The sequence below is a fragment of the Macaca nemestrina genome, chromosome 15 (genome assembly GCF_043159975.1).
Source record: "Macaca nemestrina isolate mMacNem1 chromosome 15, mMacNem.hap1, whole genome shotgun sequence".
Classification (NCBI taxonomy): domain Eukaryota; kingdom Metazoa; phylum Chordata; class Mammalia; order Primates; family Cercopithecidae; genus Macaca; species Macaca nemestrina.
The window spans coordinates 23,190,068-23,208,789 of record NC_092139.1 but is presented as its reverse complement, the minus strand read 5'-3'; the positions used below and the strand labels follow the sequence as shown (position 1 = coordinate 23,208,789).

Below are 18,722 nucleotides of genomic sequence, written 5' to 3'. Positions count from 1 at the left end.
CACTGAAAAGTCCTTGACGGCAGGAACTGTATTCATCTTTAATCTATAAACCCCTGTAGAGCTCCTGTAAATGTGTATTGAATAAATGAATGCCACCAACAAATTCAGACCCAACCCTCAATGGCACAAATCATATGTTATAATCAATGCCTCCCAACAATTTGAATCTCAAAGATATACTTTGCACTGAAGAAGCCAGATACAAAGCAGGACATTTTGTATTACTCCATTTGAAGTTCAATAACAGGCAAAACTAATCTTTTACAGAAGCCAGAACTAAGCGGACTGGGGTAGAGTGAGGGGGATATTATCTGGGAAGGGTCACAAGAGAACCTTATGGAGTGCTGGAACAGTCTCTATGTTGATCTCAGGGTGGCTGTTACACAGGTATATACATACCTAAAAGTCCACTGAGCAGTATACTTGAGATTAGTAACATTTACTGAAATGTATGTTGTATTTCAAAAACCCAAGTTCTATATATGGTCCTCATCTGCCCCAACCCCTATCCAAACATCAATGCTCAATAAACATTTGTGACTAAATGCCTAAATACTTTCTAAATAACAACAATCAACTACAGTATTTTCATATAAGGAAAGAAAAATCTAGTCAAGCAATTGCAGTTAGTTTGGGTTGGAGCTAGGCTAACCACCACCATCAGCTCACTCAAACAAGAAACTTGCTTCTGTCCAGAGTTGCAGTATGCCTACAGGTGCTGCATGGGTAGCATTTGCCCCTCCCTATGACTGGCTGGAAACATAATTCCTACTTATCCAGCCCCACTGCTGAGGCATAGGATCCCAATGGCATTTCAAGTCACTAGGGGAAAAAAGTGGAATTTTACAACTGAAGGTTCTTTCTATCACATCGAAAATCTAGACACACTGGCAATAAAATCAGAAGAAAACCTCTGCCCATCTTTCCAGGAATTTTCACTTAATCTTTCTGTGACTGTTACCGGCCTGACAAACTCGTATTCATCCTTCAAACCCCAACTCAGATGTTAACTCTTCTGGAAAGTTCTTCCTAACCTCCTCACCCTCCTTTGTTTCTTTTACTGTTCTATTACTTTGGTTCACTTCAATTTAAATATGGGTCATGTTTATTTCCCCTGTGATCATATTTGCCATTCTAGCATGAAGTACATGGCAGGGCTCTTTCGAACATGCAAACGTCTGTTGAAGTGACTTGAAACATGACTACTACTGGACATGCCTTACCATTTATACGCCCAACTCTAGAGTCCCAAAATAAGTGGTATTTCCCAGATAAGGCACAGTCTGTACTTATGAAGAGGGAGTGAAAAAACTATAAATATTCTCTAGGACAGGGTTATTTTTAGTATTATGGTCACCAGCCTCTAAGAGTGAATTTCAGAGTAGCAACCTGGAGACTAAATGACTCAAAGATTATGGGATCTGCCAGGAAAGGTATGCTCCTGAAGCTATGGTATAGCGCATATGGTCCCAGAGGCGGTGGGTTCACTCACTTCAAGGCAGGATCTTCAATGCCCTGCATTTATATAAATGTCAGAACAAGTAACTGTGCAACCCTGAATGAGTTACTTTACCTGTCTGTGCCTCAGTTTCCTCATTGGTAAAATGGGGTTAATAACAGAACCCAAAATTTCATGTGGTATTAAAGGATTAAATGAATGATACAGTGCCCGGCATATCATGAGCACTCAATAAATGTTTGCTCTAATTATTTCACTGCTCTGGGATGGGACAGGGATCCCTCAGTTTTATTTGGTCCTATCTTATTCCTGCCCTACCTGGCACTGGCACCAAATCTCTTCTCTGAGCCTCTCCACTACTGGTTTCCTTGCTTACACAGCTGATTACCCTCACCACGCAGGGCCTCCCTCTGGCCATGAACACAACCCAACAAGTTACATTGCATTCTTTAGTCCCTCTCCTCTTCTACTCTCCTAATGAAAACTTAGTTGTTTCCTATTTCATTTCCTTGGTGCTCTATCTCCTTTTAGTCAGCAGATTAATGACAGCAAACTGATCAAATACCCATGTCCCTAAAGTCACTCTCTCAAAGATTCTCATGAATAAACTCAGTTAAATAGAATAACATGAATTACAAGAATTTCAGGCTCTACTGTTTAATGAGACAAAGCTTCCTTTCCTCTACCCCCTCATCTCCCTCTCTCTTTCTTCCTTGCAAAGAGGAGAGGTGATGCTGGCACCACAAAAAGAAGGTGCCCATTTCACCTTCCTATGAGGCAAGCCCTTTGGTTGACCACCAGAGCAGTTTTACCTGTGGGCTTACCCCAGCCTTCATCTCACACCAAGGAGTAAAAATGCCAGTTTGCTCAAGTTTAAGTGTGTTTAATGAAACACAATCCAGTGACTGCAGTGAGCACAGTGGTTCAAGGCTGGGTGCTGGCCTGCCTTTCTTGCCTCCCTGGTGGACAGTCTCTAGACCAGCTGTGCCTCTGCACTGCTCCTCACACTGTAATGCTTTTACAAGTCAGTGGGGTTACCATCAGCATTTCTTTTTACATTAAAAAAAATAGAGAAGGCTGGGCGCAGTGGCTCAAGCCTGTAATCCCAGCACTTTGGGAGGCTGAGACGGGCGGATCACGAGGTCAGGAGATCGAGACCATCCTGGCTAACACGGTGAAACCCCGTCTCTACTAAAAAAAATACAAAAAACTAGCCGGGCGAGGTGGCGGGCGCCTGTAGTCCCAGCTACTCCGGAGGCTGAGGCAGGAGAATGGTGTAAACCCGGGAGGCGGAGCTTGCAGTGAGCTGAGATCCGGCCACTGCACTCCAGCCTGGGCGACAGAGTGAGACTCCGTCTCAAAAAAAAAAAAAAACAAAAAAAAAAATAGAGAAGTTTAAAAGGACAATTTTATAGCATGTAAATTACATTTCAATAAAACATTTTTTTGGAGGCAGGGTCTCATTCTGTTGCCCAAGCTGAAATGCAGTGGCATGATCATGGGTGATCCTCTGACCTTTGCCTCCCAAGTAGCAGGATCTATCTACAGGTGCACGCCACCACACCTGGCTAATTTTTTAAATATTTTGTAGAGATAGGGTCTCAACATGTTGACCAGGCTGGTCTTGAACTCCTGGGCTCACATGATCTGCCTGTCTCAGCCCCTCAAAGTGCTAGGATTACAGGCATGCACCACTGTGCCTGGCCAAAACTATTTTTAAAAGATTAGAGAACGGAAAATCGAGTGCATCACAAGTGGTGAGAGTAAATACTGAATATTAAAATACCTGAATTACGCCAGGCGTGGTGGCTCATGCCTGTAATCTCAGCACTTTGAGAGGCCAAGGTGGGTGGATCACTTGAGGTCAGGAGTTCAAGACCAGCCTAGTCAACATGGTGAAACCCTGTCTCTACTAAAAATATAAAAATTAACCGGGTGGGTGGTGGGTGCCGGAGGCTGAGGCTTTAAACCTGGGAGGCGGACGTTGCAGTGACCCAAGATCATGCCACTGCACTCCAGCCTGGGCAACAGAGTGATACCCCATCTCAGGAAAGAAAAAGAAAAACTTTGAATTAGCAATGCATACATATACACATGTGTGTGTACTAGGCACAATATAGTGTCTTTATCACTGTGAGTTATGGTCACAAGATTACAAAACTCTAGTTTCAACAGTCAGGAGCTGGCCTAAGGTAAACTCCTTGTGCAACGAGAGCTAGCAAACCCTTTGGAATGCTTCCTTTCAAGGCATTAAGGTTGAGAAACACTGAATTAAAAAAATTCATTTTGGGCCCGGCGCTGTGGCTCACGCCTGTAATTCCAGCACTTTGGGAGGCCAAGGCAGGTAGATTGCCTGAGTTCAGGAGTTTGAGATCAGCCTGGACAACACGGTGAAACCCTCTCTCTAGTAAAATACAAAAAAAGTTAGCTAGGCTTGGTGGTGTGTGCCTGTAATCCCAGCTACTTAGGAGGCTGAGGCAGGAGAATCACTTGAACCCAGGGGAAGTAGAGACTGCAGTGAGCCAAAATCGTGCCACTGCACTCCAGCCTGGGCGAAAGAGTGAGACTCAGTCTCAAAACAAAACAAAACAAAATAATACAAAAGAATTCATTTCATGAAGCCTAACTCCCAAGATTCTATATCCAGCTGGAAATGACATAGTTAGCAAGGCCTTGCCCTGGGTTCACCTCTTCCCGTGTGTGTGTGTGTGTGTGTGTGTGTGTGTGTGCACGCGCGCGCGCGCGCTTGTATAGGCCGGGTGGGGGTGGGTAGGTAGGGGGTGTCAGGGAGAACAGGGGCTGCTAAAGAACGTGATCCTCATGTTCCTAGGCCCCTGGTTAAATATCATCTCATTCTCCATCCCATGCTTAACAATCCAACCAGTGCCCAGGTTTACACAAAAAGACGCTGAGTTCAGTTTTGCACTTGGACAGGCAGGTAGAGCTGCTGAGTGTGTGGCTGGAAATAAAGGTTTGGATCACAAGAGAGGGTAGGGATGGAAAAATAGATTCTAGAGTCATCAAAAGTTGAAACAACAACAAAGAATAGCCTGCCCAGGAAGAAGTATAAAACTAGAAGGGCACAAGACCAATAAGGTATGACTGAGGAATATTTAAAGATTAGAGGAGTCCTTAATAGTTTTTTAAAAATTAAAACACCAGGAACTATATAATGACTGGTCATGAAAATCGGTGGTCCTCAAGAAATAGCAGAAGGCTCCTAACTCTTTGTGTTGCAGATGTCTTAGAGTTGGCTATGAAAATCATTTCCTAAAGTCTCATTAACACTATCACATTTTCTTAACTAAGCATGTGGGTGACTCAAATGGCCTTAATCCTAAAACAGAAAATAACTGTCCAGATAAAGCCTCTCTGAGTCTCAGGAAGATGTGAACAAACAGGTCTGCACTGGATGTGAGGTTCCACTTTAGAACTCTGCCACCCATCTTCTCTGAGGCCAATTCCCTACCTGTGGCGGGGAGCACAGAAAGAGGTAAGCAGGGAAGAAGACTCCAGAAGCTGGGTCACACCATTTTCCAGGTGTTTTCATTTCCATTTCTGGAATCCTTGGACTACCAGGTCAAACTAATTGATACTGAAAGGTAGGGGCACATGACAACGTAATACAATGCAGGATCCTTGACTGGATCCTAATGGGGGACAGGGAGTTGGGGGTGGTGAGGCTACAAGTAACATTTTCATGGGAAAATTTTAAAAAGGACTGCATATTGGGTTTTACTTCAAGTTTCCTGAGAGATATAATTACACTCTGATCATTCTATGTAGGAGAATGCCTTTTTCCTTAGGATAAATATGTAAAGTATTTAGGGGTGAAGCATTACAGTGTCTGCAAGTAACTCTCAAATGGTATTGTCAAAAAAAAGTGCATATATAGAGAGACAGAAAGTTATAAAGCAAATTTGTCCAAATGTTAATAACAGGTAGTTCTAGGTGAAGGGGAGATGGGTGCTCATGGTACTGTTCTCACACCTGTCTGTAGGTTTGATACTTTTCTAAGATACAAAGGAGTATAAATCCTTTAAGAATAAAAAAAGTTTTTAATTTCTACAGGTTCCAACTCCCTTCCATTAGAATGGAGAACAAAGAGTTGACTCAAAAACGCCTTAAAACATTCAATACTATCCCCATTCACAAATAAATGAAGTTATTTGCCAAAGAGAAACTGAATTTCAAGTGCACAAACCAAGTCAGCCTCTATACCACACTGAGTTCCTGAGTTATATAAATTAACAGAAGTTAGGTGTTATTTTTAACGTAAACCTCCCATATGTTGTTGGATACTTCATCTGAATTCTTTATTTTAAAGGATGTATTAGTACTAAGGAGTTTTTACACAAATGCCAAGGATTAATGGCAAATTTACTTATTTGTGCTAATATAGAGAGACAGCACGGATAAACCATATGTAAGACTTATTGTTTTAACTAGTGAATTTTAATTTTCATCAGAACTATGAGTAAAATTGACAAAAAAAAATTTCATTTCTATCCACTCTCATTCCTAAAGAAGATTCTATTTAACAACAAAAAGGAAAGAAGTGAAATGAAAATATCCAAAGTACTCAACAAGTATGAATACTTGACCAAAGGAAAACTGACTTTAATGCAGGCAAATAGTTTTTGAGAACCTACTATGTACAAATCTCTATGAGGAATTCAAGGTACAAAGAATGGGCCTTGCGCCCATGAGGACCACAATTTTGTAGGAAAAGACAAACATTTAGAACACTGAAGGAAAAGAATAATGGTTGACTCTGTCTCACCTTGTCCCAGCTCCTTAATGCCTCAATTCAAAGACTTCTCTTGGTCGGGTCACGGTGGCTCACGCCTGTAATCCCAGCACTTTGGGAGGCCGAGGCAGGCAAATCACGAGGTCATGAGTTCAAGACCAGCCTGGGCCAACATGGTGAAACTCCGTCTCTACTAAAAATACAAAAAATTGGCCGGGCGCGGTGGCTCACATCTGTAATCCCATCACTTTGAGAGGCTGAGGCGGGCGGATCACAAGGTCAGGAGATGGAGGCCACCCTGGCTGACACAGTGAAACCCCATCTCTACTAAAAATACAAAAACAAAATTAGCCAGGCGTGGTGGCGGGCGCCTGTCGTCCCAGCTATTCAGGAGGCTGAGGCGGAAGAACGGCGTGAACCCAGGAGGTGGAGCTTGCAGTGAGCCGAGATCGTGCCACTGCACTCCAGCCTGGGCCACAGAGCGAGACTCCATCTCAAAGAAAAAAAAAAAGAAAAAAATTAGCTGGATGTGGTGGCGGGCACCTATAACCTCAGCTACTCAGGAGGCTGAGGCAGGAGAATCACTTGAATCCACGAGGTGGAGGTCGCTGTGAACAGAGATTATGCCACTGCACTCTAGCCTGGGCAAAAGTGCGAGACTCTGTCACCAAAAAAAAAAAAAAAAAAAAAAGACTTACCTCCTAGTCAGTCCATGCAATAGTATCTGAATTCCTTACTCCATCAGGCCCCTCTAAAAGAGTAGTTCTAAAACTCAGATACACATTGGACTCACCTGGGAAATTATCAAAAATCCAATATCTGAGTCTCTCCTTCAGAAAAATCTGATTTTACTGTTTGTAGCCTGGGTACTGGTATTTTTATAAGCTCTTCAGGTGATTCTAATACACTACAAAGTTTGAGCACCACTCAACCAACCTCTGGTGCTTGAGTGCAAAGTACGAGACACCCTCCTGCATTAAAACCTCTGATGACTCCTCACTGCCAACACAAACCCAAACAACTGACCATGATCTTCAAAGCCTTTCTCAACATCTCCAACCTATCCCTCTTCCAGCCCCTCACCTACCAGTACTCCATGGCTCTCCACCATACTCCAGCCAGAATGAACTTACCATTTGCCTCTGAACCCCCAGCAAGATGTTTCTTATGCATAAAAGGCTCTCCAAGCTCACAAACACTAATCTGTCTCTGATTATCAAACTCCGAATCAATTTTCAAGTACCCGTTTAAAAGGTCTTCCTTTCAAAAGCCTTAACCTACTCCCCTGGCTTAATGGTTGATCCTTCTTCTTGAGTCTTAACAAAATTTGGACATAGCTGTAATCTGACATTGATCATGATGCTTGTAGTGGCAGTTTACCTTTCTGTGTCTTCTAATACAAAGTGCATTCCATAAAGGGAGAGACCATGTGCATTTATCAAGTTCCCAGGACACCTGAATGGCTGAAACACAATGAATTTTCAATAACTGTTTACTAAATAAATGGGCATCACACACTTGTGGAATAAATGAATAACAATGTAAGAAAAGACAAAGGCAATTCAATATGAAATGCCAAATTAGTTACAAAGGGAAAATCTAACTCAAGAAGTGCTGTGGGGAGAGAGATTGCTTCAGGCTGATATGGGAAGAGAAGGCTCCATGAAGACACCGGTCTTGCTCTCAAGTCTCATGGAAGGAAAATATCTGGATGGGCCAAGAGGGAGGAGCAGAAAACAATGAGCATGGGAAACAGTACAAACGCAGACCATCCCACAGGGGCAAAAAAAACCAAAAAACAAAAAACTCATTAAAAAAGCTCAGTGCTTTAAAGCAAAGGTTTACTTGCTTACACTATGTAACCATTACATATTTCTTTTTTTTTTTTTTTTTTTTTGAGACGGAGTCTGGCTCTGTCACCCAGGCTGGAGTGCAGTGGCGCAATCTCGGCTCACTGCAAGCTCCGCCTCCCGGGTTTACGCCATTCTCCTGCCTCAGCCTCCCGAGTAGCTGGGACTACAGGCGCCCGCCACCTCGCCCGGCTAGTTTTTTGTATTTTTTAGTAGAGACGGGGTTTCACCGTGTTAGCCAGGATGGTCTCGATCTCCTGACCTCGTGATCCGCCCGTCTCGGCCTCCCAAAGTGCTGGGATTACAGGCTTGAGCCACCGCGCCCGGCCCATTACATATTTCTTTAAAAAGAAAAGGTACCTGCCTCGAAGGGACACACATCACTTCCACTGAAATGTCAATATCCAAAGCAAGTTACACAGTCATGCCCAATTTCAAGGTGTAAGAGAGAATGTAACCCTACCACGTGTGCTTAAGGAAGAGAACCAGAATACTGAAGAGTCCTAATGACCACACCATGAAAGAGTCTAGCACCATACCTGGCACACAGTAAGCACTCAGTGATTGACAGCTACTGTGATCATGATTATTGAGAGATCTGGGGAAAAAATCTATCCTAATAACCCTAAGTCATATAAAGCACGTGTGAAAAAAATCTTATGCACATCATTTACAAATAAAGCAAAGGTTAATTTACAAGCATTTTACCGTGATAAAAGGGAGGGATATGCTGAAAAGTTTCCATTAAGCAAAAAAATAGTAACAAGATTTACCAAGATAGAACAAGCACTGTACCACGATGAGAGAGGGACATGCCAAAACGTTTCTAGTAAAGAAGAGCTATTAAAATACCCATTCTTACTAATTTAAGACATGTAATACTTCATTGATAGTATCTTTATTATTTTAGAGAACATTAAAAAAATTACGGAGACTTTCACACATTCACTCCTAATCTCAGAGCACGCCTGTCCCATATTTCCCCCATGAAATTCTAAGGGAAATTCTCCTATGTGGGTTTTCAGGACCCTAATCCTTGGAGGTTAAGGGAAAAGTCCTATACAGCAAAATGAGAACTGAATTCTAATCAAGGCTTGACCACAGATTAGCTCTGTGACCTCACAAACATCTACATGACTAGGACCCCATTCCATTACGCGTAATGAAAATGGATAGATGTCTTCAGAGGTACCTTCTAACTCTACTCTTCTGCAATACTGACAAGCTAGAAAGAAGCTTTGCTTTCTTTTCAGAGAATCTAGTAATGATGGTGACCTGTGTAAGACCCGGTAACGGTTAAATCTGCCACAACCACACTCATAAGGGCAAAAACAAAGCTTAGTTCAAGAGTAAATACGCAACACAGTCAAGAACATGCAGGGAGAGCTCTGCTACATGAAAAGGTACAGACACAAAGTGCAGATAAAAATGGACAGAGTATGGTTATTTTGTGTGTAGCTTATGAAATCACAATATTTTAGTAACATCTCACACAGCATTCCAAGGACAAGTGGCAGTGATGGGAACAAACCTGAAGCAAGGAACCTCCAAACCTTTTAGGCTTAGGATCTGTCCAACTATCAGATCTAAATTCCAACACACTGGGCTTTCCAATTCTTTAAAACCCTATGGCAAGAATTCAAATACATGCCCAGAGAGCTGGGCACAGTGGCAAGACTGTAGTCCCAGCTACTCAGGAGGCTGAGGCAGGAGGATCACTTGAGCCCATGAGTCTAGCCTGGGCAACATAAGAGACCCAGTTTCTATAAAACAAAAACAAAAACAAAATACATGCCCAGAGATCTAGAACTTGACATCCTTACAAGAAAGTCAGACAAAAAAGCTCAAAGCAGCAAGTTACAAAATGTTAAGCCCCCTAATCAGTGACACTTGTGTCAAACAGAAGCACCTGCCCAGACAACCTACCACCAGTCCCTGCTCTGTGAGTATACAACCACCCTTACAACAGAAATTAATGAGAAAACAGTGCTGATCTGCAATGAACACCAACGAGAGACTACACAGCATTAACTCACGCCATAAACAAAACAGACACTGCTGCATTATAAATTTTGCTATGCTGGCAGTCTTATCCCTGATTTTTAAGGAACCTTCCAATTCTAATGTTCTATGAGTCTATAAATCACATGGGACATCCGTTACTGTCTCTCTTGCTTCAAGAGTCACTGCCTAAATGACTAACAATTTCCTGCTTGAAAATCTAAAACCTAGTAAATATATCTAATAAAACTGCTGTATGATTAGACTCACTTTGTTATGACTGGACAGCATTTTTTAAGCTACAAGTCTACATGTGGATCTGTGTTTACTTTTTTTTTTTTTTTTGAGATGGAGTCTCACTCTGTTGCCAAGGCTGGAGGGCAGTGGCACGACCTTGGCTCACTGCAACCTCCGCCTCCTGGGTTCAAGCGATTCTCCTGCCTCAGCCTCGCAAGTAGCTGGGATTACAGGCATCTGCCACCATGCTTGGCTAATTTTTGTATTTTTAGTAGAGTCAGGATTTCACCATGTTGGCCAGGCTGGTCTCGAACTCCTGACATCAAATAATCTGCCCACCTCACCTACCAAAGTGTTGGGATTACAGGCATGAGCCACTGGTGCCCAGCCTGTGCTTACTTCTACAGTAATTTCCTTCTTCTTGTCAATCACAACATAATTTTCAATTTTGCAATAGATTTCGATCAATATACTAGAATCAATCTTATCACTGATTTTTAGGAGTTTAAAACTTGTATTCCCCCTTTACAAGTAGATGGGGAGAGGAGACGGAGAAGAATGTGCAACCCCAAATGAACCAAAGAAACTGCTCCTATTAACAAATCAATTTTTAAAATACATTGGAAAGGGAACAGAGAATAAGACTCAGTCTTTCAAGGCAGGCTTGGTAAATGTTATTTTGAAAAAACAAGATTCCCTTTATAAAGTTAATTGATAAACCTGATATACTTTGTATAGTAAAAATATCCATTACTGGTCTAAAGTAATGGGAACCCCCATAGCCAGTAGTTTGTATAGAGAACAGGAGAACTACAGTGTTACACTTAAAAGCTGCCTATCTTCAATCTTAGTATGAAAGAAAAAAGCTTCAAAAGCCATGTTGAAAGACATCATGCATGTTAGTCATAGACAGGAAGGGTCATAAGGCCCTGCTGAAACAGCTACCTTGATTTTTGTAAAGCCTTACAAGACACATCTAAATTTATTCTCTCATCTTACTATTTTCTGAACATTCAAATCAACTTTCAGATAAAAATAAAGAGACAAATATAAATAGGTAAATAACTGTCAAATTTTATTATACGGTTTGCTTAGACTTGTTTTAGGTTAAAGGACAATCTTGTTTCCTATTATATTTTCCTTCACAGACACAGAAAAAAAACCACCTTTGCTCCAAAGAGTCTACGTAGAGATGCTAAAGGGTCTAGAGCTGTGCTGTTCAATAGTGGTACCACTGGCCATGTGTGGCTATTTAAATTTAAGCTAATATTAAATAAAACTTAAAATTCTCATCCTCAGTCATACTAGCCACATCTTAAGGACTTGAAAACCATCAGTGGCTAGTAGTTCCCATGCAGATACTGGACACCTCCATCATAACAGGAAGTTCTACTGAACAGTGCTGATCTAGAACAATGTTTCTCAAATTTCAATGTGCACAAAATCATCAGCATGTTAAAACACAGACTCCTGGGAACCCCAGGTGGTCTATTTCAGTAGGTCTGGAATGGGGCCCCAAAACTTGCATTTCTTTTTTTTTTTTTTTTTTTTTTTGAGACAGAGCCTCACTCTGTCACCCGGGCTGGAGTGCAATGGCGTGATCTCAGTTCACTGCATCTCAGTTCACTGCAACCTCTGCCTCCAGAGTTCAAGCGATTCTCCTGCCTCAGCCTCTGGTGTAGCTGGGATTACAAGTGTGCACCACCATGCCTGGCTAAGTTTTGTATTTTTAGTAGAGACAGGGTTTCACAATGTTGGCCAGGCTGGTGTAGAATTCCTGACCTCAGGTGATCCACCTGCCTGGACCTCCCAAAGTGCTGGGATTACAGGCATGAGCCACCACACCCGGCAAAACTTGCATTTCTAACATGCTCCAAGGTAATGCTGAAGTTTCCCAACACTATGATTAGTGAAGAACTAGTTTTTGTTTTTGCTCGTTCCCAATCTACGGCCAAGACTTTCATAAAACACCAGAAAAAATGAATTTCCAGGAAAAAATAAATTAAAAAGGACTACAATTATAAACTAATTGCTTTTATTATTAGATTCAACAAACCATTTTTCTAACCATCTGCTATAAAAGCATCTACATGCTTCTTTTCAAGTTCTGTACTCACTTTGTCAGACAGGTAAGCAGTCCACAGACCTGCAGGAATCTGTAGACTACTTTTAGTAGCCTGATCCACAAGAGCTTATTTTTTTTACATTTTTACACTTATCTTTCTGGAGCTGGTCATTAATGACCTCTTTCATATCCTCTATCATTTCCTCGGTACATTTTTACAACTCAAGGCAAAACTGTTAATTCCATTAAGCAAAATACCCCTAAATCCCTTAAGTGATATTATACCAGGTTTACTTAAAGTAGCAATCTAATGGTGTCATCACTTATAATGTGATCTGATTCTATCACGGGATCAACAATAATGATGGCTTAACTTTTTCATCCAAACCCATAGTTTAATTTAGACTGCCAACAGTGCAAGAATTGCTAAGCCAAAATACACAATGAGCAATAATAAAGTCTCTGTGTTAAATTATGCAAAATTCTTTCCGTAAATAAAATCTATGATCTAGACTTAGCTTACCAGACATAATCCTTCAAAGTATTTCTTAGAATACTGATGGTTTTTCTTGGATCCAAAGTAGAGTCCAGATATATTTCTTTACTCATATACACTTAAGGAAGGAACAAACCAAATAATCAAGTCAATGCCCTTCACCATCTGCCGAAAGCTTAGGTATTTTCCCTAATCTAATTATTATTATCTATTATTAAACAAAATAAACTGATTTTTCTTCTATTCAACTTCTGGTCTGGCCCAACAAAAAAATCTCCAGAATAACTTTAAGTTTACCACCTCCTAGAGTTATTCTTAGAATTTTTTTGTTACTCTAATATTGTTTTAGCAATTTGCTTGACTTATTAAGTAAACAATAAGGCTCTGAGAACTTTAATATAAAATCCTTTTTATATAGTAACACCTGGTTTTGTATGTATGTTCTCTGTAAAATTTTTGGCAGTCTAAAAATAAGCTTGTATGTTCAACCACACATTATTTTAACGCAGAACTCCACTAAAAATCAGCACTAATGGAAGTTGCAAAGCATTTCATAAAAGTCTGGGGAATATAAAAAATGGAGGGCTTCTTTTAATTATTCTTCAGTGTAAGAAAGAAAATCCCTTTTCCTCCTAACATATTGAATGAAGCAATAGCAGAATTAGTAAGAAGTAGTATTCAAAGAAAGAAAATGTCAGGCGCATTTGCCATAGCCACCCTTCTAGTCCCATCTGCAGAGGCAGATGTGTGAAAACGAGAAGCCGAGGACCCTCAAGAGCCCCCATGTCTCCCATTCCAACCTTTAACTCTATCAGGCTGCAAGGGCAAGGGCAAGGGCAAGGAACACTTCCATGTGATCGCAGGGAGGGAAGAATTTGGGGGATAATCCCAGGGAATGCCTGAATGCTGCCAGAGGGATGCAGCTCTTCCCCAAGAGGGATGCAGTTCTTCCCCAAGCCCAGGCCAACTGATCAAGGCTGAGATCGCAGAACTTGCTAAAGGACAAAAAAGGTCCAAAGAAGTCAGCATCCAGGCAGAAGATTTTGTTCATGCAAAGCAGTTGTTCTAGAATGACCTAAATTAATGACCCTTAGTATTTTTTTGTATGCTGGTGGAAAGGTATGGGGGTAGGGGTATGAGAGTCACGGATCCGTTTGAGAATCACAAAAAGCAATGGACTGTCCGCTTATAAAATACGCAGACACAAACAAAAATTTGCATACTATTTTGGGGCTTTCACAGACCAGCCAAAGACTCCCTAGGGGTCCACGAACTACAGGATAAAAAGCCTAAACCTTTAGGTAGGAACTAAAGATCTCTGTTACCACAGTAGCTGGAACTTTTAACCTGAAGCCAGGCTTTTACATAAAGACAATCTTAGAATTAAAAAAAAAAATTCCAAAACCAAAATACCTTGGTCACATAGTATATAAGAAAATCCAAAATATATTAAAAATTTAACTACTTGATAAAGAATAACATATTTGATCCATAAAGTGCGATCAGCGACTATCCCTTACAAGTATCCTTAATAAAGGGGTAAAAAAAATGGAAATCTTCCTTTACTTATTTAGAAAATTCAAATATGTATCCATCGCTTTCTACTTATGTTTGGATTCTTGTCCTGGTTATCTTACAATTTGACTTCCTAGCATCCTGAAATTTTCAAATGCTGTCTTAGTATATTATTGAAATAGATAACAAAAGCACCACAGGAGTCCGTTGAAAACTTAGGTTTGTTCCTTGCTAAAATTTCTAAGTCCTTCATTATGACTATAAAGAAAAAACGTTCAATTTAAAAAAAAAATCCTGACTCTTCAAAATAGGAGCGATTTAAGTTATATCATATACACTCCATTACAAATTCTAAAGATTGCAAAATAGAACAGTGATGGCAAACAACATAATGAATAAATGTAAGAGGATGCACAGAATCACTATTTACTGACTGTAAAAACCAACAAATACAGGTACTACAGGCAAAAATAAACATTTTTCTTTGGATTTTATGCAGATGATTTAGTTCAGAAACAGGGACAAGCATGGATATTTTAAAATAACTCCATTTTACTACCTTCAGGACTTTTATGGAAGTAACAGAATTTCTCATGAGGGTATCAACGCCTCCACAACATGAACCGAAGAAAAGAACATTTTGGCAAAGGAAAAAGTGACTGCATTCTCCCTATACTTCATGGTTATTACTGTACCAGGGTACACCTGAACTCCTAAGTGCCCCAGGAAGACCACCCCTACACCATGGAGACAAAGCGGGGGAAAGGGTGTCCTCACTGTATTTCAACACTCCTCTTCAGTGACAAATTCCTGAAACGGAAAAGTAAAAATTGATGCACGTGTAGAACTTAGGGAAGGTGTGTTAGTTAACTAACCTAACACCATACCACTAAAATACAACAGTACGCTTGAGCTTTTAAACAGATCTTTAGAGAGAACTATTGGTGAAAAGGACATGTCTTGGATACAGATAATCTGGGTTCAAATTTTGGCTCTATCATTGATTACCTTTATGGCCTTTAATAAGTTACTTCATTTCTCTGAGCTGCAGCCCAGCCTCATGAAGTGGCTATGAAAGCAAACGTATTTTTCCCAACTCTGTAGCCCCAGTATCTGGGTGAGTACTGGACAAACACTAGGTATTCAATCAATGCTAGTTCTTTTTGCTCCACTCACAAGTATGTCACATTCCATTGCAAAAAAAAAAAAAAGTTCTCTAGGGAAGAGATATCTCAGCCCTAGCTATCATTTTATGTATTTCAAAGAGTTTTCAATATAATAACCTGGTATAGGAGAAGGCAGGCAATCCTATGGAATTCACTCCACCTCTCACTAGAATTAAACTAAAGCTCTGCATGAGCAATGAAGTATAAGAGAATCATTAAATATGTATTAAAAACAAAACTATTTCAAGCCGCCTTATACCAGGCAGGGAAAGGGGAAGGACGGAGGGAGAGTACAGCCTCCTCAGTTGATATGGATATACTGTCACTGTCCTATACCAAAGACATTTTTGCAGGTAGAATCTCTGAATCCTTAAACTTGTTCAAAGAGATTCAGAACATGGGTGGTCCGTGAGTGATCTCATTTAGTAATTACCAATTAAAGTCTTTCCATGAAAGGTGAAAAACATAGGCACCTACAGGGAGAATCAAGCCTGATGTTGTGGAACCTCATGGTATAACACAGGAAGACATAACCACAAACTCTGCTTGGGGCAAAGCCATACTTCCAAGAAAACCAAAACATTTCTTTGAAACTTACATAAACCAAGGAGCTCTCCAAGACATAGTAGCCCAAGGGCCGCCTGTTGTTTCTAACAGGTTTTCTGCAATGTTAGAGCAAAATCATAAATAAGATGTGGTTTCTAATGAGATATGATTCTGCTTCAGGTTTTCTTTGGTATTTGAAATATACAAAAAGTAAATCAATAAATACAAAAACAAAACTGCCAAAGGTTCTTCCAGAAATGCAGCAGTTAGTCGTATTTCTCCCACTTCACTTCTAACTTGTCTTTCAATTTCTTGTGTGGTTTGCCTCAACTAATACATTGATGAGTTCAGAGAACTTCCAACTACACGAATAATAAATTATAAAAATTATAAAGACATAGAATATTTAAAAGTTATAAAAATGATCATATTGAAAGAGTCTGCAGTGCTACTAAATGTAACAGAAGAGCTAAATGTGAAAAGCAAAGAAATAACTGCAGAATAAAAAACGTGACTCCAGGGAAACTGTGATACCACACTGAAACACAACTCAATTTCGCAACAGATCCAGATTTACTTCGCCCATGGCCAGACTACACCAAGAACAGTACTGTAGTTTGGTTATTAGTAGAGAGACTCCAAAGCTAACAGAAAGGTGGGGAAAGATGTGTGCAGGCTAGCTTTTAGTCGCACACTAATCGAGAAAAAAAGTTTAAATTCAAAAGAACTTATAATTCACCTATGAAATCTGCCCTGGAACAAAAAGAACTCCAAAATGAATAATCTTACCACTCCGCATTTTCCCAAGGCCTTTGGTTATAATGATGCATTGCTTATAAGAAACCACCTGCTCTGTTTGGCATAAATCATGTTACTTGAGGATTCATGCCTAATCATTTTATCACACACAGATCTCAAATCTTCTTTCTGTTGCCAGAGAGCCATAAAGTTCACAAAAACTCTCTCTCTGAGGTTGCCAACCTGATTTTCCAATTGGGCTTATAGTCAAACTCGACTGTGCCATGAAATCAATGGGACAGACCCCCAGTAAGTCACACAGCTCACATCAGCCTAGGGAGCAAAACCAAGTGGTCTGCCCCGCTTTTTTTCCCCAAACGCCACAAACACATTTCCACAAAGTACATCGAAATTGGGGTCTCACTGGGATGGTACTCTTACATACCATCTGGGAAACCATAATCAAATCTCGGGCAATATTTCAGACATCCTGGAAACTGTAAATATTTAAAATGTGTATTTTCTGTGTTCGTGGATCTGCCACCAGAAACGAGGAGTTTTCAGGGGGTGGGAAATAAGGCACACACAGTCCCAGAGAGATGCTCAGAGATGCCAAGGATTCACCAGAAACCTTGGCCAGATTACTAATGCTCCATAAACCCTAATTTGGAGAACAGGGGCCTACAAGATCAAAATTGAATTATACTGCCTTATTAGATCCCACACAACTGAAACCATAGTCACATTAGTCATAACTGGAACTAGGAATACTTTATGTACACAAATATAAAGTGCCTGCTATGCATTTTTAATTGTATCAAATAAAACTGAAGCTGCAAACTAACTCAAATTTCAATTATCTCACTAGTGAGGGGATTTCCTAATAACGCCTTTTAAAAAAACCCAAGTAGCTGCCAACCCTCTGCACATCCGACAGGCATGTCCCTGGAAATCTGGGCGCAACGGACTCCGTTACTTCTCAACAGCGAAGAAAATAAATACCTTGAAGAGGACAGATAGATCTTTTTTTAAAGCTCAAACATGCAATCTAATAATGCACAAAACTTGGCAGCGGGGTTGCAGGACCCCTCCAGGGCTCCAATTTTCGGGGCGAGTGCGCGCTAGTGCGTAAGAAGGGGGCGGAGGGGGTGCGCGATCCGAGGCCGCGCCGGGGCCCCCGCCCCCTCCCGGAGCAGCAACCTGGCACCAGCCCACCCTCCTCCACCCCTGCAAACAGACGCAGGACGCGAATAGAGCAACTTCTCCGCGGGGGCGGCGGCGGGAATAGCGGTCACCCCCGCCCCGCCCCAGCGCGGCCCGGCCCGGGGGTCCCACCGCGCCCGCCCCGGGGGGGCCTCTGCACGCCCCGCCCCCGGCCGCCAGGCCCGCGGCCGGGGTCTGCCCGGACCCCTGCCCCTGCGCGCGGCCCGCAGCGGCGCACTCCCAAGGACGGCCGCCCGACCCAAGCGAAAGCGGGAGCGGGAGCCGGAGCAGGAGCCTGGCGCGGCAGAGGCCGCCCCTCTCCCCAGGCCGCAGGCCGCCGCCTGCCCTCCGCCAGGCCGCCCGCCCGCCGGCCGCGCTCGGACCCCAACCCGGCCGGGCCTGGACGCCGCCGCAGCCCCTCATCCCGGCTCCATTCATAGGGGCACCCTAGCCCGGCCGGCGGGGCGGGGCCGGGGACCCGCGGACAAGGCTGGTCCGCCGAGGCCAGGAAGGAAAATAAAAAGTTAAGAGAAGAACTTACCTAAAATGGCTCCTGCAGCAGCCAAAATACAAACAGCTATTATTTGGTGAAGTTTAGCTCAGACACCCTGCAAGGACACCCTAACCCATCTCGGGCCCGCCTTCCCTGTCGCGCCATTGGGCTTCGCCGGTCCAAAACACAGAACCATTGGTCTT

General features: G+C 41.9%; 1 protein-coding gene across 2 annotated transcripts in view; it reads right to left on the bottom strand.

Moving 5' to 3' along the window:
- Nucleotides 1-18,687, bottom strand: part of LOC105496364 (chromodomain helicase DNA binding protein 6) — a 214,516-nt gene extending 195,829 nt beyond the window's left edge. For both annotated transcript variants that reach the window (XR_011613333.1, XM_071079296.1), the window contains exon 1: nt 18,568-18,687. The gene's annotated coding sequence lies outside the window, so the exon portion shown is untranslated. The remainder of the gene's footprint in view (nt 1-18,567) is intronic.
- Nucleotides 18,688-18,722: the final 35 nt, after the last annotated feature.